Source organism: Megascapheus bottae, chromosome 7 (genome assembly GCF_031878675.1).
Source record: "Megascapheus bottae isolate mThoBot1 chromosome 7, mThoBot2.hap1, whole genome shotgun sequence".
Classification (NCBI taxonomy): Eukaryota; Metazoa; Chordata; class Mammalia; order Rodentia; family Geomyidae; genus Megascapheus; species Megascapheus bottae.
In genome coordinates, this window is record NC_143515.1 from 60,279,452 (window position 1) to 60,307,329 (window position 27,878).

Sequence of the window (27,878 nt, forward strand, 5' to 3'; positions counted from 1 at the left end):
TGAACCTCAAGCCTCAAATCTCAGTCTCCTGAGCAACTAGGATTACAGGTGTTAACCACTGGCACCCAGTTGGTCAAGATGCTTATATAAAAAAGCAACAAATAAAACTAGAGAAAACTAGCCTGGGGCATGGTGGCTCATGTCTGTAAGCCTAGTTACTCAGGAGTCTGAGATCTGAGGGTCAAGGCTAAAAGCCATCTGGCACAAAAGGACCTGAGGCTCTTATCTCCTAATAACCGGTAGTGGGGCTTGGCTTAAGGGTAGGGTAGTAGCCTAGAGCTGAAGAGCTCAGGGACAGAACCCAGGCCAAATTCAAGCCCTATGACCCTCAAAAAAAAGTAGAGAAAACTACAAACTGGACTTTATAGACTCAATATTTAGAAAAAGGCATAGAAAAATAAAAATTATAATGATCTTAAATATGACAGTAATGGTAAGCAATTTCCTTGCTGAAAGTTTGCTGTGCATAGCAAGAGAGACCAAGACAGGAGTAGGCAGAGAGACTACAAATTGTTTTTGTTAACCTAAATCCATCTTTAAGTTCTTTGTACTGTCTGTCTTCATATAAAGATATGTAAAAAAGGGAAGTAAGCCACCAAATATATGTGTTACAACTTCAAATTTGTTGAGCAATATTATCAGAAGAAGTAGAGTCCCAAGATAAATTCATTGATAGGGGATAAAGAATATTATGAATGATATAAAGAGCAAATCACCATGAATTTATAACAATCTTGCATTCTGAAATTGCCTTACCATGTGACTCAAATTTATTAGAAAAAAGGAAATAGAGTTACAAGAAATAATTTCCAAATTTGCTGTGTTATAGGACATGTTTGTGTGTGGGGGGGTCATGGGGCTTAAACTAAAGTCCATGAGACTCTTATCTCCAATTAACCACTAGAGAACTGGAAGTGGCACTGTGGCCCAAAGGGGTAGGGTGGTAGCCTTGAGCTGAAAAGCTCAGGGATTAAAACCCAGGCCCATAGTCCAAGCCCCAAAATTGACAAAAAAAATCAGTTAGTTAGCTTTCTTGCCACTGTGACCAAAATACCTGAGAGAACAATTGAAAGGTTTCATTTCATGGTTGCTTTTCTCCTTATGCTTGAGAATAGCATCAAGTTGATGGTGTTATGCGGAGAGAGACCTCCTTCATGTCATGGCGAATAGGAAGCTGAGACTTATATAGTGAGAGACAAGGGACAAGATCCCCATGAGAAAAGTCCTTGAGTAACCCACTTCCTCCAGCCTGATCCTACTTCCTTAAGTTTCAAGAGCGTCCAAAAATAGTGCCATCATCTAGGACTAAGTACCCTTTGCATATGCCTGTTAGGATCTTTTACATTCTTTCCAACTCATGGGCATTTTATAGGCTCCATATACTCATGTGTAGCTCATGATATCAGCTAAGCTTCGTTGCTTATATTTTGCATCTTTCTTTGGTCAGTAATGGCATGAATACAATATTCCATGAGTATCCATTTGGTGATCTTTCTTTAGTAGGTTTTGACTAATGTCAGGTTTAATTTGCCTTCTCTGAATGTGTGAAGTGAAAGCACAGCATTTTAATGATAAGCCCATGCTGCATTCGCTTCTTCTCGGTTATGTGATAAATAATAATTGCTGGGTTCCCCCCATTAAATTTCCAAGACCATCCACGTCTATGGCATCTGCATAAGCAATGCCAGATAACATCAGTCCCCACAAAATGGATGAAACCATGTGCAGACAAGTTAACGGAAAGGAATACGTGCTTATCCGCTGTCACTGAGTGACTAAACCTCATAAGAGTTTAGAAGGGTGTTTACTACAGCAGCTGATGGGCAGTAGTGGGGTAGGTGTGTCCCCTTGTAAAGTCTTACATGCCATTCCATTTGCTTTCTATAGCAATGCTTACTAAGATAAGCTTTAAAATTCAATAAAGGAGGCTGAATGATTTTCACCATTTCAAGTTCCTTTCACAGAAAACATCCCTCTCAGAAGTCTTTGCTAAGAATAAAATGGAATAAAAACTGAAATTAGTAAATAAACTTGTTATGTGGATATCAGGACACATGATGGAAGCAATAGATGAAATACCTCACATTATTAGGACCATAGTTCCCTTAATATGAAGGAGAAGCACAGTGATTAGTGCTTTGAGTATATATCTGAGCATCTACTCTTCTATCCATTGATTTTATTTATAGTTTGTCACAAGGGGAGAAGAGAGATAAGGATGCTATTTGTAATCTTTGGAGTTTTAAAAGAACAGATTTTATTCCTCATTCTTCTATCTGGGACTCAGATTTCCAATGAATATTATGAGATAGTTAAGGTGGATCATTTATATTTTCTTCTGACTTCTTTCACAGCTTTATAATTTTAAAATTAAATTGTTAGAGCTTAGAGATTTAGAAATAACTGTGACTGCTCTGGATGAAAGTTCCATCCAACCTCCAAACTTGTGCAAAATCAACCCCAGGGAATGAACCATGAGTGTATGTAATTTTTCATCCTGACGTAAACTGTAGAGGTAGAGCATGCATCAGCCCTTCATAACCTCTTCGGATAGCGCTGTGCTACATCCAAACCCCTTTGAAATCTACTTACATTTTCTGTCAGTGCCTATCTCTTGCAGGTTCAGAGTTTCATAAGATGATTATTCTCTCTCTCTCACACACACACAAACACACATACATATACTATATATATATATATATATATTCCTTCCACTTTTTTGTCCTGTTTACTTTGTTCAGTATTTTTTAAGGAATCTCCTTTAAGGAGGCCTATTTGGGTATTTGAAAGTAAATCTGTGTTTTTGGCACATAATTCATTACAGTTTTACATAGCAAAGATTTTAATCTCCCTGTAATCTTTGATTTTTTTCTTTTCCGAGTCACAGAGTTTTCCTAGCAAATCGTTAGGAATATTAAACATATGCCCTATGTACACATATCTGCCATTCTCCTACCACATAGTTAAGAACAAAAGGTTGTATCTTACTATATAAAGGGAATAGTCAGAGGTAGTATTTCATTTTCTAGGTTGTTTTCTGTTTATTTGTTGATAATTTTTTAAACTCTTTGTAGAACAAAGCCAAAGACTATTTGGGAAACTAGTTACCTGATAATGAGTGATTTTCTTTCTCGTACCTAAAGCAAGAAATTCTAGAATTGATCAGTGGTATCAGAATTGCTGCAATAAAGAAAACTGAGGTTGGAGGAAAAGTTTTCTTGATAAGTTTCATCTGAGGTTGTCACTTGCAATAGGAAGAGAAACCTGTTTCAAAAGTCAATCTACTGATGAACAAGCATGCTTCAAGTGTTAATAAGTTATCAATTAGCTAATTTTATAATTGCACGTGATCTGCTGAACACTAAGTTTCCTTAATAGGAAAAAATACTGTGTTTCTTTTCTCAGGGGCCCTCAAGGGGAAAAGAAGTAATTACTGTCGATGGTACTTCATTCCATAAGTGCCATAAATCACAAACTCACTCATTTGTAATTCTAGCCATGGATTATTTTCCCTCAAATTAGTTTAGGTAATAACTGGAGACTGACAGAATGCTTATTTAAAATTATTACTAGAATCTATTTCTTCCTATCTATCTATCTCTCTATCTCTAAGTTACTGAAAAATGAGTGAACTATTTCTTCATGAGAGAATAAAGTATTGTACTTTATCTATTTTTCATTACTTCTTCCAAATTTAATACAATATGCTTCAATATTTCTTAACTGACAAATAACTTGAGTGATTGGACTGAATGAGATTGCATTCTCTACAACCTCAAATTTTCTTCTTCATCCTCTACTATAGTATCCTCCCTAAAAATATCCCTTGTTAGCCAGGCACCAGTTGCTCACATCTGGAATCCTAGCTATTCAGAAGGCGAAGCTATGAAGATCATGGTTCAAAGTCAACCCAGGCAGGAAAGTCCTTGAGACTCTTATGCCCAATAAACTGTTCAGAAAAGTCTGGAAGTAGCACTGAGACACAAGTGGAAGCTTTGAACAAAAGAAGCTCAGGGACAGCACCCGGACACTGAGTTCAAGACCTAGGACTGGCAAGAGAAAAGAGAGAAAAAGTAAAGAAGAGAAGAGAAAAGAAAACAAAGAAAGAAGTATCCAATGTTTCTGGTAGGTTGCAGACTTTCAAAAACAGGGATCCCAATGACATGAATGGTAGCATTCCCCTGGGCCATATATTGTTCTTTCAGTGTGTGAAATAGAATACAGAAACTTAGTTTAAATGCATGCGCAGTTGACTATTTCCCCCTCACCTCCTAGGAAAGAATTCTTCAGTCTCTCAAAATGTGTTTGTGTCAGTTAGTCTTTGTTGAAAACAGCTTCCTGTCAGCAACTTCATGTGGGATTTTCCATAGAATTGCTGCGAGTAATAAGTTCACATGTCACTTTCCATATGTCTAGCTTTCCATTCAACACTGCTCAGTGGCATAAGAGTAATCTCCACAACCGTGCTGTGACTTCCAAGTGGGTTCTAAGAGCAGTCAGGACTTGTGCCATGTCAGACTTTATTTTTTTCTGCAGAGTTGAGTCAAGGTAAGAATATGAACAGCTTTTGCTGTGTTTGAACACGGATAAAAAAGTGCAGAAAGTGAATCTTAGGTCAGCATAGGCCCCAAGAAGCTTTTACCAACTTCCTTCAAACCTCTTTGTACCATTCTATTGGCCATCATCTAACTGTAAGTTGAAGTTGAGTGCAAAATACCAAATTTCACCAGTTATTCACAAAATCTTTTCTAGTCTTTTTAAAAAAAAATCCATTATTTTCCTTGTGTTTTTAAGTTCCGACCTCTCATTTGCTAGGCTTACTAGACAGGTACTAATCTGTTGGGTCATGCTACCAGTCATTTTTGCCTTTTTTTTGAGATAGAGACTTCCTGTGTGTTTGGAAAATATAGCTAGGATAATAGGTGCATGCCATCCGGCCCGGACTTCAAATGAGAAGAGGTTCAGTGAACTTTTCTACCCACACTAGTCTTGAATCTTGAACTTCTCCTTCTCATCCTCCTCTTACACTCTGCTCCAAAATCTTTTATCATGTAAACATCTCATGAATTTTTAACTTTGAAATTGATGTTCAGCAGCACATGGATAATACACATTATAAATTACAGGCTCGGCTACCTCTATCATTGTCATTTCCTCTCCCTCTCTCACCAGGCATTTTTCTGTCTTGGCAGAGAAAACAGACAGCTAGTTATTCTTTGATAGCAAAGACTATAGAATAGTTCTGCTTGGTGGCTCACACCTATAATCCTAGCTACTCAGGACGCTGAGATCTGAGGATCAAGGTTCAAATCCAGCCCGGGCACGAAAGGACCTGAGACTCTTACCTTCAATTAAACTCTAGGAAATGGAAAGTGAGGCTTGGCTCCAGGGTAGGGCCATAGCTTTGAACTGAAGAGCTCAGGGACAATGCCCAGGCACCTAGGCCCAAGGGTAGGGCAGTAGCCTTGAGCTGAAGAGCTCAGAGACAGTGCTCAGGCCAAGTTCAAGCCCCATGACCCACAAAAACAAGCAAACAAACAGAAAAACAGAATAGTTCTGCTTTTATATGTGCTACCCAGAATTTGCCTTTCTATATGAAAAGATGTTATCTTTTGAATGTTCAACAAACAAATATAGTATCCCTCTGGAAATATATTTATGGAGTAAAAGTCACTTTTTCTTATTACATTTGCGCTTATTTCAAATAATCTATGGTAGATATGTGTGACATAGTATGGCCCTTGAGAACTTAAAGGGAGGTATGATTAACTCTCACGTGGAGAATTATATAAAATTGTAAATAAAATGAGATCCAGTATAGAAGTATGAAGACATAGATATCTGTGAGAAATTTAAAGGAAGATGAGCAGAATAGCATGAAGAAGAGGACCAGACTAAGTGGCATAAAGTAGTGACGCTTCAGCACATATATATTTTTTTTCAGGGATTTTTGATGAGATTTGGTCAGGTAGCTGAACCCAGTCCTTACTCTCAAAGCTACTTTCACTTTAAAATGTTTGCTCCAGGAAGGAAGTGTGAATTTGGTATACTCTCAAGCAAAGTAACTAAGCAACAAGATGGAAAATGTTAAGTCAAGAAACAGTGACATTTTATTATTTCATGATAGTTCACATTGTGAGTAAGAATATATAGAGCATAGAAATGAGACACAGTCCCATAAAAGTCCCTTAGTGTGTGTAGCTGTAGGAAACCAGTAAGAGTTTGTTCAACCATTACTTGACAGAGGAAAAAGAAAATCACTTCCCTCTATTTTATAAACTGAAATACAAAGATTAAATGAATTAAAAATGTTTGAGAATTTTGTAATAAAGTGGAAAATATCCAGAAATATTTTTGTATTTGCAAATTGTGTTTAAAAAATTTGGCTGTCTTTTATTTGTTTCTGGTTTTTAATTAAAGAATTTATTAACATTGATTTTTACATCATATTTCAAATGTCATCTTAAACAAGTATTCAAGAAGGGAATCTCTTTGGGTGTCTTAAAGGTAGAAAGAAGGAAAAATGTTTACAGTGAGTTGACCAGAAGGAGGCAGAGACAAGTGATTCTTTCTCTGTTCATCTGTCTCTGTTTCCCTGCCTCCAGCTGCCCCCCCTCTTTCTTCCCCCACCCTATCTTTGTTTCTACAGGTGATCATTGAGTCACTGCTGCTTATCAGAGATAAGGCTAAGCATTGGGACAGACTGGCTGTTACATTCCTGTGGTCTGGATAATTTGAGACAATGGTGTACATGAGATATTTGGGAGAAATTTTATCTCAGACTTAAGGGATGAAAAAAAATTCCAAAAAGTGTAATTAATGTGGAATTATAAAAAGCACACAATGTCAAAGAAGATGCTGTGCATATTGAAGGGACTGTTTACTATTAGTTGACTTTTAAATGGTGAATTTAGCAAATAAAATTGTGTTAAGCCTTTTAGTTCCACTTACAGATTTTTGAAGCGGTCACTCAAAGGAGTCAACGTTTCAGCAGTTATGAGCCTTATGCTTGCTTATTTGTAGAAACTGAAATGGAATTCTTTGCAATTAGTTCCATTTCCTACCTTAATTCACCCAAATTCTTTCCATGTAAAATGTGTTGTGGTGAAAAGAAAACCTAGAGAGGATGTGGTTTTTTGGTAGCGAAGGGATGGACGGCTTTTCTGATGAAGGAATTCCTGAGCAGTACCTGAAGGCTGTGAGGAAGAGTATGCCGCTGGTGACTATGAAAAAGACATGTGAAGAAAGGAAACATCCTGCAGCATGCAAAGACAAAGCTGCTGAGGCATGTGCCAAAACATGCATTTCGAAGGTGAACTGAAAAAGATATGCACTTGTATATGTTTAGTAAGCAGGAAAAATAAAACAGGAGAACGTAGTTCATCTATCAAAGGCATATGGGAGAAATATTTAAAAACACTTGGTTCAGCTCCTCCTATAACTAATAAGGCATGGGAGGAACAACAGAACAAGAGTATTTGAAACAGGAAAGGGAAGGGAGGAAAACGAGATGAGGGGAGGTGGTGAGGGAGGGAAATGGGGACAAAAACATGAGAAGGGGTATCAATGTATGTGAAGTAATGCACCTTCTATCTGGTGAATATAACTGTAACCCTTCTATTAATTAGAATAAAAAATTTTAAAAAGATGAATTTAAGATCTAATTTTTCAAAAAAGAACAAGAGCTAAGGACTTATAATAAATACCACAATCATAGCCACAGCACACGTGTCAATAATGAGATTAAATTTGTATAGCTAAAGAACTCAACTAAGAGCAGAGATAGGGCAGGATTAAAACAAAACAAAACAAAACAAAACAAATGAACAGGAATGACCTACGTGACATGTGAAAGAATACTTTAAAAACAATGAGTCAGAGAACTATCAGCACATTAAGTTAAAGTATAGAAATATGTACATTCCTTACAAATATTAAGCACAAGAAGCATAACAGAAGGTAAAACATTTTGTAGTCAGATTTGAAAATAAAACGAAACAAAAAAAGGAAAAACAGTGGGGCTGAGAGTTTGGCCTAGTAGTTGAGTGCTTACCTAGCATGCATGAAGACCTGGGTTTAATTCCTTGGTACTACATACACAGAAAAAGGCAGAAGTGGTGCTGTGGCTCAAGTGGTCAAGCTCTAGCCTTGAGAAAGCCCAAGGGCAGTGCTCAGACCCTGAACCTGGGACTGGCAAAAACAAAAAAACAAACAAGAACAAAAAAACCCAGCAACCTCTTTCAGCAATTTTAAGAATGAGTTCATAAAGATCATTGAATACATACAAAGCTGATTAGCACAACCAACCAAATTAACCTTGTTGACATTAACAGAACCTAACAAAAGAGAAAGAAAAGAAAAGCATAATGTACATTCTCTCAAAAGAATACAGAATTTAATGAAATTAAGCCATATCTTTGAGCATGTAGAAAGACAATGTATTCAAGAATCAAAAATAATACAAGTGAATTATCTGCTCATAGGCAAATCCTCTGTACCTAAGTTGGAAGTAAATATCTAGCAAAGGTGGTGAGCCTTACAAAAATCCCAGAATTAAACACATTAGACACTTTCAAATAACTCTTATATCTGTGGAAAAAACTGTAAATTTAAAACTAATTTGAATGGAATGCTAATGCACACAACATATCAAAGTTCTTATGCTACAGTGAAAGCAGTCCATGACAGGAAATGTATGGCCTTAAGTACTTACGTTATGAAAGCAGAAAAGCATGAAATGGATCTCTAAGTAATACTAAAATAAACAAACAAACAACCTGGAACAAATCTAGTGCAAAGAACTTGAAATGTAAGAGAAGAAATCAGAAAGGGCAATAGGAAATTAACAGTAGAAATAATCTACAAAAGTAAAAATTGTAGTTCTTTGAAAAGATTAATGAAAGTGATAAGCTTAGTAATAAGACTGATAAAAAGAAAAAGGAGAAAAAACTTCTCAAACAAATTATTAATAAAGAATGCCTGGGATCAAATGGCTTCATTAGTGAATTTTAATAAATAGTAGAAAAATTCATACCAATATTTGCATAAGCTCTTCAGAAAGTAAAAGCAGTAATATTTCTCAGCTCATTTGATGAGGCCAGCATAATCCTGATGCCAGAATAAAACAGGGACATTCCAGAGAAAAATGTTATAGAGTAATCTAGATAATAAAGATGATCATTAATATAAAGGAACTACAAACATCTATGAGCGTACACTGCATATCTATTACAGGGGTCAAAAATCAGACCACTGGCATTGTCACAGGGGCTCTCATTCATCAGTGGTATGAAATTTCAAACAGTTATAATTTCAATGAACGACAGTGTGACAGTTTCTTATAAAGCTAAATACACTTCAAAGACATAATCATACTCCTTGATATCAGATGAGTTAAGAATTTAAATCCACACCAAAACGTGTACATAAATATTCATCAAAACTGTATTTGTGATTGCCAAAACTTAGAGTCGACCAAAATGCTCTTCAGTAGGTGAATGACAAATGGTGATCTCTCCAGATAATGGAATGTCATTTTGTACTATAAGAAAGATGCTTATAGGGCCATGAAAGTAGAGGGACAAATGTTAAGTGTGTATCATTAGGTGAAAGAAGACAACAGGAAAAGTTGTGTACAATTTGACTTCAAACACATAATATTCTTAAAGAGGCAAAACTCTAAAGGGAGTAAAAAGAACCAGTGGTGACCAGGGTTTTGGGTCATGCAGGAGCATTCAGGAGCAGAGGATATAATAGGTAGAATGATATATACATTTCATTATATATTTATGGGAACTCCTATAACACCAACACTGAACCCTAATATAAAAAATGGACTTGGGGATGATGTCAGTCCATGTAGTATATAAATAAATGCAGGTTCATCCATCCATAATAGCAAATGTACTAACTTAATGAGCAAAGAATTTCCATTCAGTGTACCAGATGTTTTCCTTCATTCCTTATCCCTCAGATCATTGCTTGTCATTTTTCTCATGTGTTTGTTTTTTATTCTTCTCTTCCTTCCACAGGTAAACTTTAAGCTCATGTTCCTTTAGCTTCAGTCTCCTGAATGCTGGAATTTCAGGACTGCACAATGTGTCTGTCTGGTTTGTGCCTTCCTTAAGATTGTACAGGGGAATCTCAGTGTCATTGTGAGGAAACATTAGATAGATAAGCCATAGATAAGCCAAAATAAAAAGAAAGGCTCTTTAAGAGCTTTATGACCAGTATTCTACCTGAGAGTCACTGTCATGAACAAGTAAGACAACGAGGAAATGTTACAGGTTGAAAGAGACTAAGGGCCTTGATGATAGAGTACTGTGAGCTCCTTGATTGCATCCTTCTTCAGGAAAGTGATATTCATTAAAAAAAAACTTGCTGAAATACAAATAAATAGGTTATCTAGATTGGTAATAATTATTGCATCCATGTTAATAGTTTTAACTGTGTGTATGCAGGAGCTCTGTGCTCTATTTTTAACTCTACTGTAAATCTACAATCACCTCAAAAGCAAATTTTAGCCAGGCACCAGTGGCTTACTCCTGTAATCCTACACACTCAGGAGGGTGTGATCTGAGGATCGCAATTCACAGCCAGCCCTGGCACTAAAGTCCATGAGATTCTTATCTCCAGTTAACCACCAGATAACGAGAAGTGGCATTGTGGCTCAAGTAGACTTGAACTGAAGAGCTCAGGGACAGTGTCCAGGCCCAGAGTTCAAGCCCCATGACTGACAAAACAAATAACTAAAGCAAATTTTAAATCCAACAATGGCAGATCTAAATGCAGCCTTTTCTTGTCTCCATTCTTTTCAGGAACATACATTTCTTAATGTTACTGTTTATCGACGAACATTTTTTCGTGTTCACAGCACCTGTAACCTCTTTTAAAGAGTTTGGCAATAGGAAGTTTGGTGTGTATAAAAGAGCTGTGGTTTAGATTACATGACATTTAGATTTGTGAAGTTACTAGCAGGGTAAGCTTGGACTATTGTACTATTTAATTAGGAAAAGCATTTTCCTCTGTAGGCATCAAGTATTGCTTCTTTAGTAAAAGTATTTATACAAGGTATTACATTCTCTTAGTTTGTATTTTTGAATATCAATTTTAAAAATAAAATCTTTGGTTATATGAATAGTAGATGGAATCTTTAGTTAAAAGAATTTCTAAATGCTAAATTTCATAGACCAGTGAACAAAAGGACAAGTTATTCTGAAAAGAGCAAGAAATTGATTATTGGGTCTCTGAAATCAAATTAAAGTAGATAGCTTTCTACTCTACTTATCTTGTAAATTGTTTACATAATCTTTAAAATAGTTTTAATAAGGTTTTAAGCCATCTATGGCTTTAAGAACTGAAAGACTTTAATTTCAAAAACTCAAATCACCATCACAGAGCTATGAGTGTTATTGAGTGAATACTCTTGATAGCTCTAACCGGATATCTCACACTTCTCAGGATGCTAAATTTAAATGACAACGAAGAATACATACCAAGTAGAACTAATAAAGCATAGTGAATATCGCTGAACATAACCTTAGGTAAATTTCCTCTGAACTGAAAACTCAAGGAACCTAGTAAACATCATAATAAGTGCCCTTGAGTCAACTATATTTGATTTACAAGGTCACATCTTCAGAATTGTTAAGGATTCCCAATGTCTATTCATTTTCATGCTTCCTTTGTCATTCTCAGTGGAGTCAACTAGTGATCAAATATGTACATTATCATTTTCTTGTAGCTGCTTTACAACCAGGGAAATAAAAATATGGTGCTGAAGTCAGAGATAAATTTTTGCCCGAGTTACAAGGCTATAAATTACTTGTTTATTCAGTGATTTTCATTGTTGATAAATATAGCTTTCTGTCAGGTACTGGTAGTAATGTTTCTCTTGCCCTTATTGCAATGTTGAAATGCCTTGTACCTGAAGGAAACACAGTAGGGCTAGTACTGATTCATACACACACATATACACATACATGTGTATATATTATACTATATATGTAATACACACACACACACACACACACACACACACACACACACACACAGATGAACTCAATTCTCTCAGGAGAGAAACTCAACCTAACACTATGGAACAAACATGCTACACTGACTTTCTAAAGGCCACTGGGGAATACTTAATGGACTGAAAACTTTAAAGGCAAATGAAATGCTAAGTGTTACATCCTACCATCCTTCAAAGAGTTTACTGCACTCCTGTTTTTGGCAAATAGGACTGGCATACTTCATACATTAATTCCTTGACACTCAGGCTGATTTTCATAACAAAGCAAAGTTGAAGAGCAGATATATTTGAAAGAATGAAGAAGGCCAACGTTTTTCCAGTTTTTATTCTTACTACTTATTAACTATTGAAAGTAGGTAATTTATGCCCTTTCACACCCTGGATTTTATTTCATCATTAAAAACTTATTCATTTTGTCAAGTTTTTAACCTAAATATTCTACATAAGTAATATAAAGATTCAGTGAGAAAAATGTATGAGATAGTGTCGTATACTACCAAGCAGATTTAGGTTCTTTTCATCACAACAAATGCAACTATTATAAATAATATTAGTCAAAAGTTTGTTGGATATTCTTCCTCTTTTTTCCCTAGGTGATAATGAAAGGAATTATTTTGGTTATTAATCATCTTCAAATATATTGAAGAAGAGCTATAGTTTTTTATAAGCTCTGTTATTTTTTGTTTGTTTTGTTTTTGCCAGTCCTGGGTTTAAACTCAGGGCCTGAGCACTGTCCTTGGATTTTTCTCAAGGCTAGAGCTCTACCACTTGAGCCTCAGCACCACTTCCAGCTTTTTTCTAAGTATGTGGTACCAAGGAATCGAACCCAGGTCTTCGTGCATGCTAGGCAAGCACTCTACCACTAGGCCAAACTCACGGCCCGAGCTATAGTTTTTTTGCATTTTGGCTTCAGTGATGTTTGGGAAAACATTAAGTTGGCATGAAACAAAAGCTGAGAAAACAGGAGTGTGGGAGAATTGTATCGTGCAATTTCTGTTCACAAAGTGTGCACATAGTACAGTTATAAATATCTCATTTTGCAGATAAAATGATGGAAGGCATAGAAGCTGAAAAACTTAAAAATAATGGCAGACTTTCACCTCAAAGAGGAGATGAGATCAAATCCTTACTCCCTTTAGACCAACTCTGTGGGGTTGTTTTTCTGTTTTAGAAGTGTATAGACACACACTTTTAAAAATTGAAACAAAAGCCATATAATGAATGATTGTTGTCCTTAATGTACTATGTTGTCTCTCATCTCCTTTGCTATCCCTTGGTTATCTCATATTGGTATAGTATCTCACTTTGTTATCTGATATATTGAATTTATTTGTATTTGGTTATTTGAAATTTGATAGGGAAGGGGGAAAAACCAAGACGGGTGGGGGGTGTGGGGGGGAGGGAAATGGGTACCAAGACATGTGAAAGGGTATCAATGTATGTGAATTAATGCACCTTCTATCTGGCAAATATCATGTAACCCTTTTACTAATTACAATAAAAAAAAGAATGGATGGAGAAAACTGAGGAAGGATTGCTGGTACACAACTTACAATATAGATGGTATACTCCCATAATACTGTCATTCTGGAGGCTGAGACAGGAAGATTGGAATCAAGCCTAACACGGGCTACACAAAAAAAATTGAGTCCTTTAGCTCCACAGAAAATTTCAGGCTACTCTAAGCCACACAGATGTTGTCAGGAAGGAAGGAAGGAAGGGAGGGAGGGAGGGAGGGAGGGAGGGAGGGAAAGAAACAGAGAGAGATAAAGGAAGGAGGGAGGAAATGAAAAGAAGGAAGGAAATAGAAAAAAGAGAGAGGGTGAGAAAGAGAGAGGGAGAGAGGGGGAGAAAGAAGAAAAGATTAAAGAGGAAGAGAAAAGGATGAAATGAAAATTAATTGTACTTTTATTCTCATGTGCTCTAAATATGGAAGATCTAATAGTGAGAAGCAGAGTGGTTGGAAGCATGAATCAGTTGGTAATGCCAATGAATGAAAGTGCCTAGTACAGAGTTGGAGTCTTGGACAAAAGAAAAAATGGAGGGGCTTCCCTGTAGGTGATGTGTGCTTGAATCCAAATCCAACTGTTCTCATTTTCTCTTGTGATATTTAAATTTAAGGACGAAAGAAATACTTTCATACAATTTGCTTTAGCAGCTCCACCATCGAGTTTGGGCCTCTGTTGCAGTTTCTTGGGATAAGAGGATGGCCCCTGGCTCTCAGCTTCACTTTGGACTGGCAGGGGTGACTTACTATCTCTGGGAAAGTTTTCACTTCCTCTTATTGAGAATTAATGATGTAGAAATAATAATGTACAGCATCTGTAGTCATTTTAAAAGCCCAATTTTCTGGTAAAGTCTCTCCAAGAAATAGAAACACTTTTTTTGTACTGTTAAAAAAAATTACTGGTTCTACACAGGCTCCATGGTGTCCCTCATTTGCAATAATTGGTACACAACTAGGATTCTCCTAGCAGAAGATCACAACAGCTCAAAAGCTATGTAAATATGGTTATTCAGAATGAGACTAAACAAAATGAACTATGGGCTATGGAAACAAGAGGTTTACCTTTGTGGTTGTTGTTGTATGTGAAGTTTTTTCTTTTCTCTTTTTTCTCCTTATGGTTTATCTCATGTTGTTACTGTATCTGACTTTGTTACCTGGAATATTGTATATATGTTTATTTGTTTATTTGAAAAAGGAAAGTGAAGGGGGAAAACAAGATGATTGGGAGGGGTGGAGAAAAGGAAAGTGGAACAAAGATATGAGAAGGGGCATTAATGTTCAAGAAGTAATGAATGTACCCACTACTTGACGAATTAAAAAAATACTGATACTGCAACAAAAATTTTGGAAAAACTGGGTATCTACATATAAAAGAATGAAAACTGATCTCTCTTACACTGTATAAAAATTAATTCAAACAAACCAAAGATCTCCATTATAAGGTGTAATTTGGAGACTATTATCAAAAATATAGGGAAAACACATAAACATATAGACAGAGTCAATCCCTTTCTGATTCCAATTGTTGCGGAAGAAGTAAGGGCAACAGTTGACAAATAATACTGCATCAAATTCAAAAGCTTGTAGCCAGAGGTGGAGGTGTTGACACAAATGGTAGAATGCCATCCTTGAGAGAAAAAAACCAAGCAAGACACTATTTTGAGGGGAAATGCAGTGGGAGTGGAGAAGAAGAAAGTGACAGAAGGTAAATAGGATCAAAGTAGTTTATATGCATGTTGAATAATAAAACCCATTAAAATTATAAAAAAGAGAGAGAATGGAACATGGGAATAACAAAATGAAATAGAAGGGGTAAATTTGGATTATACTAGAAAATTAGTATATGCCCTATACTTACTAGACTTAGTGTATAGTCATAGCTTTCAATTATATTCTGCATCCTTTTGTAGATGTCATTAATGATTCCATTAAAACTGAGTAAGATTCAGTTGCCAGGGGCTTATGCCTGTGATTCTAACTACCCAGGAAACTGAGGATTGTGGTTCCAAGTCACTCAGGATAGAAGAGTATCCATGAAACTCTTTTTTTTTTTTTTTTTTGCCAGTCCTGGGCTTGAGCTCAGGTTCTGAGCACTGTCCTTGGACTTTCTCAAGGCTAGAGCTCTACCACTTGAGCTTCAGCACCACTTCCGGCTTTTTTCTATGTATGTGGTACCGAGGAATTGAACCCGGGTCTTCATGCATGCTAGGCAAGCACTTTAACCACTAGGCCAAACTCCCGGCCCCATATCCATGAAACTCTTATCTCGAATTACCCACCCCAAACTAGAAGTGGAGCTGAAGCTCAAAATGGCCGAGTGCTAGCCCTGACCATAAAGAAGCTCAGAGACAGTGCACATGCCCTGAGATCAAGCCCTGCAACCATCAACAGCAACAAAAAAGAGTAAAAGAATAGCTTTATGGGAGTTAAATGATCTCCATTTTGCCTGTTAGATAAAAAGAAGAAAGGCATAAAAGTAGTGTGATAAAATGTAGCAATATGGATGTTGCATAGCAGTATGTCATTCTTTTTAATGGTCTTTTTGTTGTTGTTTTTGGATACCTTTGGTGGTTAATTGAAAATAAGAGTCTCATGGGCTTTCTAGCCCATGCTGGCTTTGGAAAATGACTCTTCTGAGTAGTGGGAATTACAGGTAACCCTTGCTTTAAAATTGATTTTATGACTCAATTTCTTAAAAGTAGTATGAGCGATAATTTTTGAGAATTATTTTATGACTCTGTATTGATTATGGTGATTAAGATATTATCCCTGAAGTGTTAAGATTAAGAACAATTCTACACTTAAAATGGATTGATGATATCATTTAATGGTGAATATTTAAATCAAAGAAATTTATAACCATTTCTCAAATGCATATTTCATGTGAGTTATTATTAATAATTTGTATATCTTTTGTAACACCATTGGTTCCCTCATTGCAGTAAATATTAGTTTGATTTTGTTTGCTGCTAGTCCTGGTCCTTGAACTCAGGGCCTGGATGCTGTCCCTGAGCTTTTTCACTCAGGGCTGGCACTCTATTACTTAAGCTACAACTTCATTTTTAACCTTTGGAAGTTAATAGGAAATAAGCCTCTCATGAACTTTCTTTGACCTGTGATCCTCATCTATCGGCCTCTACAGTGATTAATCACTGAAGAGCCACCAATACCGAATTCCTTGTTTGGATTTTAAAAAGTAATTCAGGCTGGGAGTTTGGCCTAGTTGTAGAGTGCTTGCCTAGTATGCATGAAGAACCAGGTTTGAATCCTCGGTACCACATACGTAGAAAAAAGCCAGAAGTGGTGGTGTGGCTCAAGTGGTAGAGCTCTAGCCTTGAGAAAGCCCAAGGACAGTGTTCAGGCTCTGAGTTCAAGGCCCAGTACTGACAAAAAAAATTCAGTAACAATGAGATTGGTAACATGAGTTCTATTAGGTTAAATGAGACGAGAAGGAACTGAGATTTCACAGACTATTTCTGCCTTAGCAGGAGCCAGTGAAACATCCACAATAAAATGAACATCACTGTGAGGACTGTTAAAACAACCACAAAGAGTTTTGTTGGCTGTTGTGAATGGCATACGAAGATTTTGGGTGAACATTTGTTATGCTCTTCCACATTTCATGTCTCTTTCACTTAATTTCCTCATGTATTTTTTTTTCTGTTAAGTTTCCTCTAGTTTCTCCTTTCTTTTCTCCCTTTCTCTCAACTGTGCCTGAGGCTTAAGTACAATTGCAATTTTATTTTGTTTTTCTTTTTTTCAAAAGCAAATGAGTCTAAAATGCTGAAGATCCCTTGAGGGGGTCGACCTAGCACATTCCAGAGGGCTGTAAATTGTTTAAATTTAATTAAGGAATAATGTGACCATTTCATCTCTTTATTATAGTACTTGCCACTTTTCATTTTTGGCTTCGCATTATAAATAATTGCTCTTTCTCTCTCTTGCAAAATATTTACTAGCTATGCAAACAAATGAATAGAAATTAAAGTTTGAAATATTTATTGTTGCTATGAGATAGTTTTTATTTGATCATGGAGCAATGTGCATACATTACATAGTTTAGTTAAGTCAGTGAACCCAAAGTGAACTCTTGCCTTGCTAGCCACCATTCTTCCATGCTGGGCCCCAGGTAGAAATCATTAAACAAACAGTTTCCTTCTGCTGCCTGGCACTGAGCTTCAGCATTCTCCCTAAAATGGTATCTTAGGTGGTACCATTACTTCATGAGAGGTGGCATTCCAATTCTAACATTGCTGTTACCATTCTCTTCACTAAAATGAATTCGGTTAATTGAAAGTCACTTTTCTCTGTAGCTCTGGTTTACTCTGAGAAAATGATCAAAGACACAGGTAGTAAATTGCAGCCAAATCATGCGATCTGCAGGGAAGGTGGCATCGGTCCAATCTCTCTCTCTGTCTCTGTCTCTCTGTCTCTGTCGCTCTGTCTCTGTCTCGCTCTATCTCTCTCTCTCCCTCCCTCCCTCTCTCCCTCCCCCTCTCTCTTTCCTGTTGTCCTGTTCTCTCTCCTTTCCTCCCTGTACAACTTGAGTCTGCCTTTTTTTCTTCTTGTCTTTTTTAATTAGCAAAATATAATAAGACCTTTTCTGGAAATGTTTTCTTAGTGAGCCTATCATCACATTTTTAATTGCATTTCATAAGAACCTTTCCTTCAAAGTTTTCCTTGTCAATCAAATGCTCAGCTATCTCAAACAGAAGTTGGCCTCCAGTCTGTAAAAGCAGAAAATCACATTTTTTGTTTTTCTATGAGAAGACTGGAAGCCATATGTTAGGAAAAACAATGATACCCCCACAGTGGGTTTAGACAACCCAATTAATTCCCCTCCTTCACATATGTGTGGAAAGCAGTCCCTGAAAAGTGTGGTCTTCTGTTAGAAGAGTAAAAGAAGACAGCATTGAATAGACACTGAGCAATTTCCACTATCGAATAGTTACATGACCATTTGATTTTGGTTATATGGCATTAACTATTATCATACATTACAAAGTCAAGTATCTTGCCATCCAACAAGGAAAGAAAAAATAAAACCTGCTAATCTGTTAGTCCCACTTTTAACAGCTGTCAGATCTTTGTAGTTTCAGTAAACAAATTCTCGTTTATTAACCTGATGATTGAGGCCTCATAATTACTATTAAAATGTTGTCTTTGATAAAAGTTAAGATGGGTATGTGGAGAAAAACACTTTCTAAAATGACAGAGATTGTATCAGAACTCTTAATTGGGAATAAGCTCATGATCTAAATTGCTTTAATTTTTCTAAGAGAGAGGTATTGTTGAAAATGTGATAAAATTGACCATTAGAGGAACTAGACAAGTTGCATCAAAAGCAGTAAGAAAGTGTATTTCATATGTATAGTAACATACATATGTAACACAGCTGAATAGAAAAGTGTACTCACAAAGCTATTTATTTCAATAATAGAGGAGTGATGCATCCTTTATCTGCACAGACTATAGACAGACATTCAAATACAAAGTAAGACTTACGCATTTCTACCTCTATAACTAATCAGATTATGCACGGATTATATTAAGTTCGAGTTACCACATATTCTGTTACCACTGCAGTTGTGTGTTTTGCTCTTTTTGAGTCTACTTCTGGGTACATTCGGGATAACATGCCTATAGAACCACATTATAATAATTCTCAAAGAATGTCACCAGTACTATTGCATTTTCCAGTTGGAAAAGCGCTTTACCTAGGATATGTATTTTAAGACGAGAAATAAACAATTCCATTAGAAATAGTCTTTTTAATTTCAAAATTATTGCCACTTTCATGTCCTCTTTGTAAATTTTCCATAACTTGATTGTGTAGTTGTCTTTACTTCTTCAATATCTCCTATACTTTAACTATATCCTATATGTGATAGGATATATGGATGATTTTCCTACAATACAATATCTTCTGTCTGGTATGTAAATTCAACCTTCGAGGGTTTATATATCACAGCCACAACCCCAATAGATTCCTTTTGACATTTGAGTACAGACTATCCTGGAGAGACTGGCTTGAGCTATTTCAGATTTGTAAAACTGGGGACTGGATGGCTAATTTCCCTGCTTCTTATGATGGGGTTGTTGTGTAGGCCAAAGGCTGAACAGAAAGAGTGCTATTTCTTCCACTGTGCTATTTCTTCTATCTATGTCTATGCCTCAGAAATCATGAAGATATGAAGATATCTCAAGCTAGTGGAATAGACTGCAGAAACAGAACGTGCTGCTTTTGAAATGTCTGAGAGAGAGAAAGTGAGAAATAGATTAAAGTAGTTTGCACAACACCTAAAAGAAATCAGCTTTTGGAGTTTAGCTTATAAATGAAAGCTTATAAACAAGATCTATGGCTCCAATAGGAAAAGAAAGGACAAAGGGGCCAAGGAATTCCTGTGTCCTGTTTACTCAAAAGTTGTTACTCCCTTGTTAAAGGAGAAATGAAGAACATAACCAACCACCTGCATTGCCTTACATTATGTAGGAAAGGTTTTGAGAAGAAGCAAGGTGAACTTTCTGACATCCTCCTTATAGTGGTTAAGGTTGATTATAGATTGGATTGGATTGAGAAATGTCTGGGATATTGGTAAAGTATTCCTCCGAGTGTGTCTGGTAGGGTATTTCCAGAAAAAAATTAGATTATGAGAATTCCACCCCATCTGTGGTTTAACACATAGATGGATGAAAAATTTGGATAGGCTATTGGAAAGCAGTAGAATACCTCCTGTTTAGAGGAAATAGTATACTGAGGAAGCTGGCTCTTCCTTGTATTCCCTGTGACAGCTTCCTGCCATAGGGTCCTACAAGCCAGGATCTACTGAAATCTCTGAAGTTGGGTGCTAAAAGAAAGCCTTTCCCACATACTAAATCCATTATCACAACGATGTTCATTGCAGCACTATTTACCATAGCAAAGATACAGAACCAACCCAGATGCCCCTCAGTTGATGAGTGGATCAACAAGATATGATATTTATACACAATGGAATTCTGTGCTGCTTTCAGAAAGAACGACATCGCCCCATTTGTAAGGAAATGGAAAGACTTAGAAAAAATCATATTAAGTGAAGTAAGCCAGGCTCAAAGGAACATAGGCTCAATGGTTTCCCTCATTTGTCATAATCAGTAGAAACCTTGGGCTCTCCTAGCAAAGATTTACAATAGAGAAAAACCTAGATATGTAAGGCCATATAGCATGATGCTAAATGAAGGGACCTACAGGATATAAAAACAAAAGCCATAAAATGAGTGATTGTTTTCCTTAATGTACTTTGTTATCTCTCATCTCTTTTGCTGTCCCTTGATAATCTCATATTGTTAGTATTTCACCTCATTTTCTGATATATTGTATATATGTGTATTTGGTTATTTAAATAGGATAGGGAAGCGGGGAAAACAAGATGAGGGGCGGGGGTTGGAGGAGGGAAATGGGTACCAAAACATGAGAAAGGGTATCAATGTATGTGAAGTAATGCACCCTCTATCTGGTGAATATAATGTAACCCTTTTATTAATTACAATAAAAATATGGAAAAAAGAAAGCCTTTCCCTCTTAATGTTGTTCTCTCAGGTGTTTGTTTCCATGGATGACAAAATCTGACTAACATGCTTCTCAGTGGATTGACATCTGTCTGCTTTGATCTTTGTATCTCACCTTTGTTGTTTCCATTATTCTTTTCAAAAAGAGTAAATGTAACTTTGAGTGGAGACCATCTTCCTATGAAGAAAAAGTATGGCTTCCCTCTTGATGCTCTCACTTGAGACTATTTTACATCTCCTTTCAGTGTGCACATTTTGATTTTATTTCTGGCATCTCTTCTTTGAGTAAGTCTGAATAGTTTCACTCTGCCATGTTCAATATTTTATTTTTATCCTCCTAGATGATTAGGTTCCACTTAAATACATTTTTCATATGCTATAATCCTCCTAGCAAAATAGACATTGTTAGAGAGCTGCTTGTGATGTATTATTATTTTTTCATTCTGATATTCATCACTGTTTTTATTGTCACAATAGAAAAACATAATCTTGCCCAAAGTGAGAGCATTATTTTGCATTGATAAATTTGGAAGTACTTGCCTCACAGAAGGCCAAAGGCATCTCTAGTTATCATTATTCCTTCCTGATAAACAGGAAAGGTAATACAAATGATTGATTCCAGTGTATATGCCACAATAACATTTTAATTACGTAAGAAATGGTTAGTGCTTGCAGTAGGCGTTTTAGCATAATTCAGATTGTGTGTGAAGGAATATCCTCTGGCAACTGAACTGCCATAACAATTTGCATATCTATTGGTCTTCTTATGACTAATATTTCCAAATAAGAAGCAATGGGAAACAAAAACAACCAACTCTGTGATTTGGAAGAAGAGAAGTATAGTCTTTAGTTTCTATTGTGACTGATTTTTTTCCATTTTTCTTTCTTTTTAAAAGAAGTATCTTGAAGTAGTAGTATAAAGTAGTTGTCATTCAACAAAACAGTTTATGATTGGTTTTAAAGATAAGGTTCCAACCTACAGTACATTTAGAAGCACTACTTTTCATTATCATGTGCCAAAGCTTCAAAGAAGAGGGACTCCTAATTTTTTATTACAGCGGATTATTCGCAATAGAATAATGACGGGGAAGAGAGCTCTAAACATGGAAGAGATTGTTTGCTACCAGTAACTAGAAGCTAGATGAGGAAGAGGTCACAGGGTTTTAGGCCACAAATCTTTGGCCATTTTGGCCAATCTTAGTAAATTCCCAGGGATAGTTGGACAAGATCTCCTTTATATGTAAAATAATTTACTTCTAATTAATACCTTGAAACAATAAGCTTGGCATGTTGAATGGAAAACAGAATATTTCCTCAGCAAGAGATATGACTGTGTCATTTAAATCAATTGTTCATTTTCTTCGGAATTTTTAAGGTCGTGCTCAGAGAATCAATTGCTAACATCAATCATGACCATTCCAATCACACTATATCTCTCTTACATTTTGAACATGGATTTTTGCAGCAAATTTTAGGGGTTGAAATTGCCTAATGCCAGTTCTGGCTGAACCCATTGGAGAACCTAGCTGTGGTGAAAGGAGAAGCTGCTGTGTATGTGTTTAAGCCAGTATCTTGGAGAGAGATAGTAAGGGCTGAGGCAGGAAATCTAAGTTAATGCTGCTAAATGTTTAATATAGTGTTGAGGAGGAGCAGGTGCACAGCGGAGGTACTGACTCGTCTGATCTCATTTCATTGATTTTCCAATGAACAAACCATGAACTATTCCCACCCCATTCATAATGTCAGTGTCACATTCGCCTAACCTGTCACAGAATCATAAAAGTGAATGAAGTGTTCCTTTTTTGTCTTTGATGAGTAGTACTTTGTCATTCCCTGTTCAACTATCAAACTGTGAGTTTAAACTGGGAGAAGCTTTGGATTCTTTTCATTATTTGACAGGCTTCTTTGTTTAGCTATTGGAGGACAACTTGTTATATAGAATATAAATTAAGATTTTGTGGATTATAAATCTTAGAAAACAAAAATTACCAACTTCTGAAAAGAGATCAGTATAGCCAATAAACATCCCTTTTTTGAGCCACAGACCTGCATATTTCATTGAAAGTTAGCTATATATATTTTTTAACAAAATAGGCTTTGGTGGGATTTCATTAGCTTTGAAATTGACAGTGTTCTCCTTTGTATCATAGCATAATAATTATTGTGGCAACATGAGACAAAAATTTATATATGAACAAGCCTGAGTCATGCTCGCCAACTGATTACAAAGCATTATTAACTTTATTGAGAAGTTACTGTCAAATAAAAATATCCACATTGAATAAGATATTTGGAATACATCCACAAATATATTTTTCAGAGAACAACCTCAAGATTTTCCTAGCAAACATTTATCATAAAATTGGTGGTGAGAAAAATGTTCTGAAGATTATCTCAATGATATTTACCAAAATATTAATCATAGGTTGTTGAAAGTTATGTGGAAAGTTTTCTCATCCCAGATTTCTGTACAGAAGCATATACAGAAATAGAACTATGTACGGAGAAAGACACATAGCTTCGTAGCTCATGGCTGTAATTCTAGCTACTCAGGAGACTGAGATCTGAGGATGGAAGTTCAAAGCCAGCCCTGGCACTAAAGACTGTGAGACTCTTTTCTCCAATTAACCACTAGAAAATGGGAAGTAGCACAGTGGCTCAAGGGTTGGGGTTGTAGCCTTGAGCTGAAGAGCTCAGGGACAACCCCCAGGCCCAGAGTCCAAGCCCCACAACTGACAAAAAAAAATAAAAAGATAAGTAAATATAAAGATAGCATTCCAGTAATATTTTCTAAACTAGTGTAGCTAGCAATGCATATCAAGAGTTAATAAGATATTGTAAAAAAAACTTTCATATTTAACTTATTTGGGCTTAAATAAGAATAATTTCTGAGTCTTGAAAAGAGAAGTTTGGTGCTGATCTGGTTACTTCCCAGTTCATTTTTGATTTAACTTTGGCTATGCAGCATTACATTCCTGGAGCACATTCTTGTTCTTATTGGGTTAAGGTTTAGTAATAACTATTGTCCTCCATGGAAGGACTACAGGAAAGGCTTCTGAAACCCCGATTGCTAAGTGTACTTCAAGAATCTTGTTGAGAACCTGATTTATTGTAGTCCCATTTTCTCTGTTACGAGATCCCGCAGAAAGCAATCCCCTCAAACTTCAATATCAAGAATGGTTTCTCTCCCTTTGAGGGAGGAGTTATAAATATTATTCATTGTTACGTTAACATCTGGGTAAGCACTATAAACTGAAGATAAGAATATACTTCTACTTTATTTTGATTACATGTAAACTCAGAATGGAATGCTTTCCTTATCTAAAATCACTTCTAGACAGTTTGAGATAATAGTGTTATACTTTTAGCTCCACTTATTTTTCCTCACTTTAGTTGTACCATCTTTGTAACTTTACTGAATTTTAAACACAAATTATTCTATAGCTTTTTGCAATTGGATGCAGATATGTTTTATGTATTCTCTTGATTCATTTAATCTTCTCGGCTACATCACCTACTTAATGCTACAGATGACCCTCAAGTTACAATAGGGCTGCATCCCAATAATCTCCTGGTAAGTTTAGCATTGAAAAGGCACTTGACACACTAAAGAACATTAGCTTAGCCACATAGTATACGGTAGAGCATTAGTTGTTTCGGCTTCTAATTGGGTATCTGATTGGGAGCTGGGACATGACAAGCTTGGAAAAAGATAAAAGTTCCAATCTCAAAACACCTCCTTTGGTAAGAATGTCAAGTTGAAAACTGATAAGTTAAATGGGTGAAAGTTGGAGACCACACATAACTTATGTTTTCTTTACCTGCTAATACTTCGGTCACCATTATATTAACTGAAATAATGCATCGGGTTGTCCTAAGAAACCTGAACAATGGAGTTGCCATTTACTGAGACAAAGAACATTGCAGGATCGGGGATTGTATATGTGTATTTGTGGGTGAGGCAAAGGAAAGGGAGGAAGAAGGTAAGAGATACATTAAGTTTGAGATAAACGTATTTTCAATTATATTGCTATTTTTCCAAAGAACATTTACAATTTACCCTATAAGCAATGACCACATTTAAGAGAATAGTGGTATAGGTCTGGACCTTTTAACCAATTTTTCTTCAGTGTCTTCCCCTGATGAACACTTAGGTAGCATCTGATCTGTAGGACACATCACATCTATTACCTCTATATCCAGATCTCAGATCTTTGATTCACAGAGTGAAATGGATTAGAATGGTGATGGTGATAGTGCCTCTTCCTTGGGTCTCAGCTCTTTCATTGTCAGGAATCAAAAGGAAGATACATGGTTTTCAGTAAACACCATCATATCATTTTTGTCCAAAACGAAGACAGAGATCTCTAGGTTATGTCCCACTAATTCCAATTTCCAAAGCACTACAGCCATCTTGATCATTTTTTTAACCTAAGAGAACAAACTCAGGGCAGTTTGTCACTGACTTCTGTGCAACCATTGAGAGTACTGCTATATCTCAGTCATCCTGAAAAATACAATGTTAATGCATTCTTTTGAACGTAAGAAATTATTGTAAAATCCTTGCAATGCTAACACTACTGTTGTTACTTGGAAGCTGACATAAAGAAAAGCCACAATTATAGTGATGTAGTCTTTATTAAAAATAATAATCATTGGTTTATCATAGATATTTAAATGTTAGCTTCTAAATGTTGTTCCTGAATCTAGTGCTTCACTGCTGACAGAAGGCTCATCTCTGTCTACCCTGATCCATGTTTTCTTTTCATCTCTGTTTATGTCCTGGGTCAACCTGCTGATTCTCCCCCATTTTTCCCTGCATTCCCCCTTTAACTGTAATTCACACTTGCTAAAAAAAAACTATATGAGTTATATAAGCTTATAAGCTAGAAGCTGATAACAATATATAAGTCACTTAGCAGATCACTAACATGGAAGCAGAGTTAAGCAATAATAGTCTTTCAACAAAGAAGAATCTGGATTCATTGGCAAATTCTGTTAAGCCTTTAAAGAAGAAATGATATCAATACCTCTCAAAGTTTTCTACAGAACATAAAGGGAAGAAAGATTATCAAATTCATTCTATCAAACCAGTATTGCCCTGGTATTAAAACCTGATAAGAACATAACAAGATGCATTATAGAATAATTTCCTTGATGAAAATATTTTCATTATGTATGTTTTAATATATACAAATCAATTGTTACAAAATATATAAATAGAATCTATGACAAAAGAAATCACACATTCATCTCAATAGATGCAGAAAAAGGCCTTTGGCGAAAAGCCTTTAACACTGCTTTATGACAAAAGTTTTGAAGAAACTAGAAGTGAAAGGAGCATAACTCAACATAATCAGGGCTATATAGGACAAATTTATAGCCAGCATCATACTGAATGAGTAAAAATGGAAATAATTTCCTCTAAACTCAGGTATAAAACATGAATGTCAATATAGTACAGGAATTCAATACTAGCTTCAGTATAGTCCTGGAATTCCTGGCCAGAGCTATAAGCAGAAGAAATAAATAAAAGAAAGAAGTCAAACTATCCTGATTTGCAGCTGATATGATCTTATAATAAAAAGACACAAAGATTTCATGAAAAAATCTAGACTGGATTAAACATTTAACAAAGTAATAAGATCTAAAATTAATATACAAAATCAGTTTGTAGAAAGTGGGGCTGTGGCTCAAGGCGTAGGGTGGTAGCCTTGAGCTGCGTTCAAGGCCCAGAGTTCAATCCCCATGACCCACAAAAAAATCATTTGTATATTAACACTGAAGAGGCTAAAATGAAAGCAAGAAAATAACTCAATTTATTGTAATCTGAAGAAAAGACCTATGCAAAAACTTATCCAAAGAGGTAAAAGATTTCCTTAATGAAATACTCTACAATGAAACCCCGAAGAAAGAATTTGAAGAAGACACTGTGAGATTAAGATCTGTTGATTTATGGGTTATTATAATTACTATTATGAAATGGCTACCCTGCTTCAAGCAGTCTAAAGATTCAGTGCAATACCTATTGAAATTACAATGTCATTTTTGGCTGAAATAGAAAAATCAATTCTAAAATTCATATGAAAACATAAAAGATCCAAAATAGCAAAAGCAATTCCGGGAAAAAAATAGCAATGCTAAGGGATATCACAATACTGGACTTCAAATTACATTTTCGAGTCATAATAATGAAAAGAGCATGGTACTTACACCAAATCAGACACGAAGGCCAATTGGACAGAATATCAGAAAACTCATACTGCCAGGACCATGAAGATGAAGCTTTACAATTTATTAATTTTTCTTACTGCTAAGTACTATATTCTCATCACCATAGCTTTAGAATCCTTATTCACTTGTCCATTATGATTGTTTAGTGACAGTCGATTCCATGGTGTGCATGTGCTGTGCTGGATCTTGTTTGCTCATGGCATATTATTTTGTTAAAATGACAATCATCATCTGTTCTCTTTTTCTTCCATTAACAGCTATAGTTTAATTTGGGATAGCAATATATTTACCTTCAGATATTACCTTTCTTTTTTTTTTGTTTGGTTAGGGGCTTGACCTTTGGGCCTGGGTGTTGTTCCTGAGCTCTTCAGCTCAACGCGACAGCCCTACCTCTTGAGTCACAGCACCACTTCCGATTTTCTAGTTGTTAATTAGATATAAGAATCTCATGGACATTAGTGGCTGGACTGGCTTTGAACTGTGATCCTTAGATCTCAGCCACCTGAGTAGCTAGTATTATAGGTGTGAGACACTGCACCTGGCTCACCTTTCTTGATT

At 36.0% G+C, this 27,878-nt stretch overlaps 1 long non-coding RNA gene across 1 annotated transcript; it reads right to left on the reverse strand.

Moving 5' to 3' along the window:
* Nucleotides 1–1,061: 1,061 nt before the first annotated feature.
* LOC150060887 (uncharacterized) lies at nucleotides 1,062–27,365 on the reverse strand. The gene is made up of 3 exons (XR_016536172.1): nucleotides 27,300–27,365; nucleotides 4,269–4,375; nucleotides 1,062–1,174 (listed from the first exon to the last, which is right to left on the reverse strand). It is a non-coding gene; the product is annotated as an uncharacterized LOC150060887 (long non-coding RNA).
* Nucleotides 27,366–27,878: the final 513 nt, after the last annotated feature.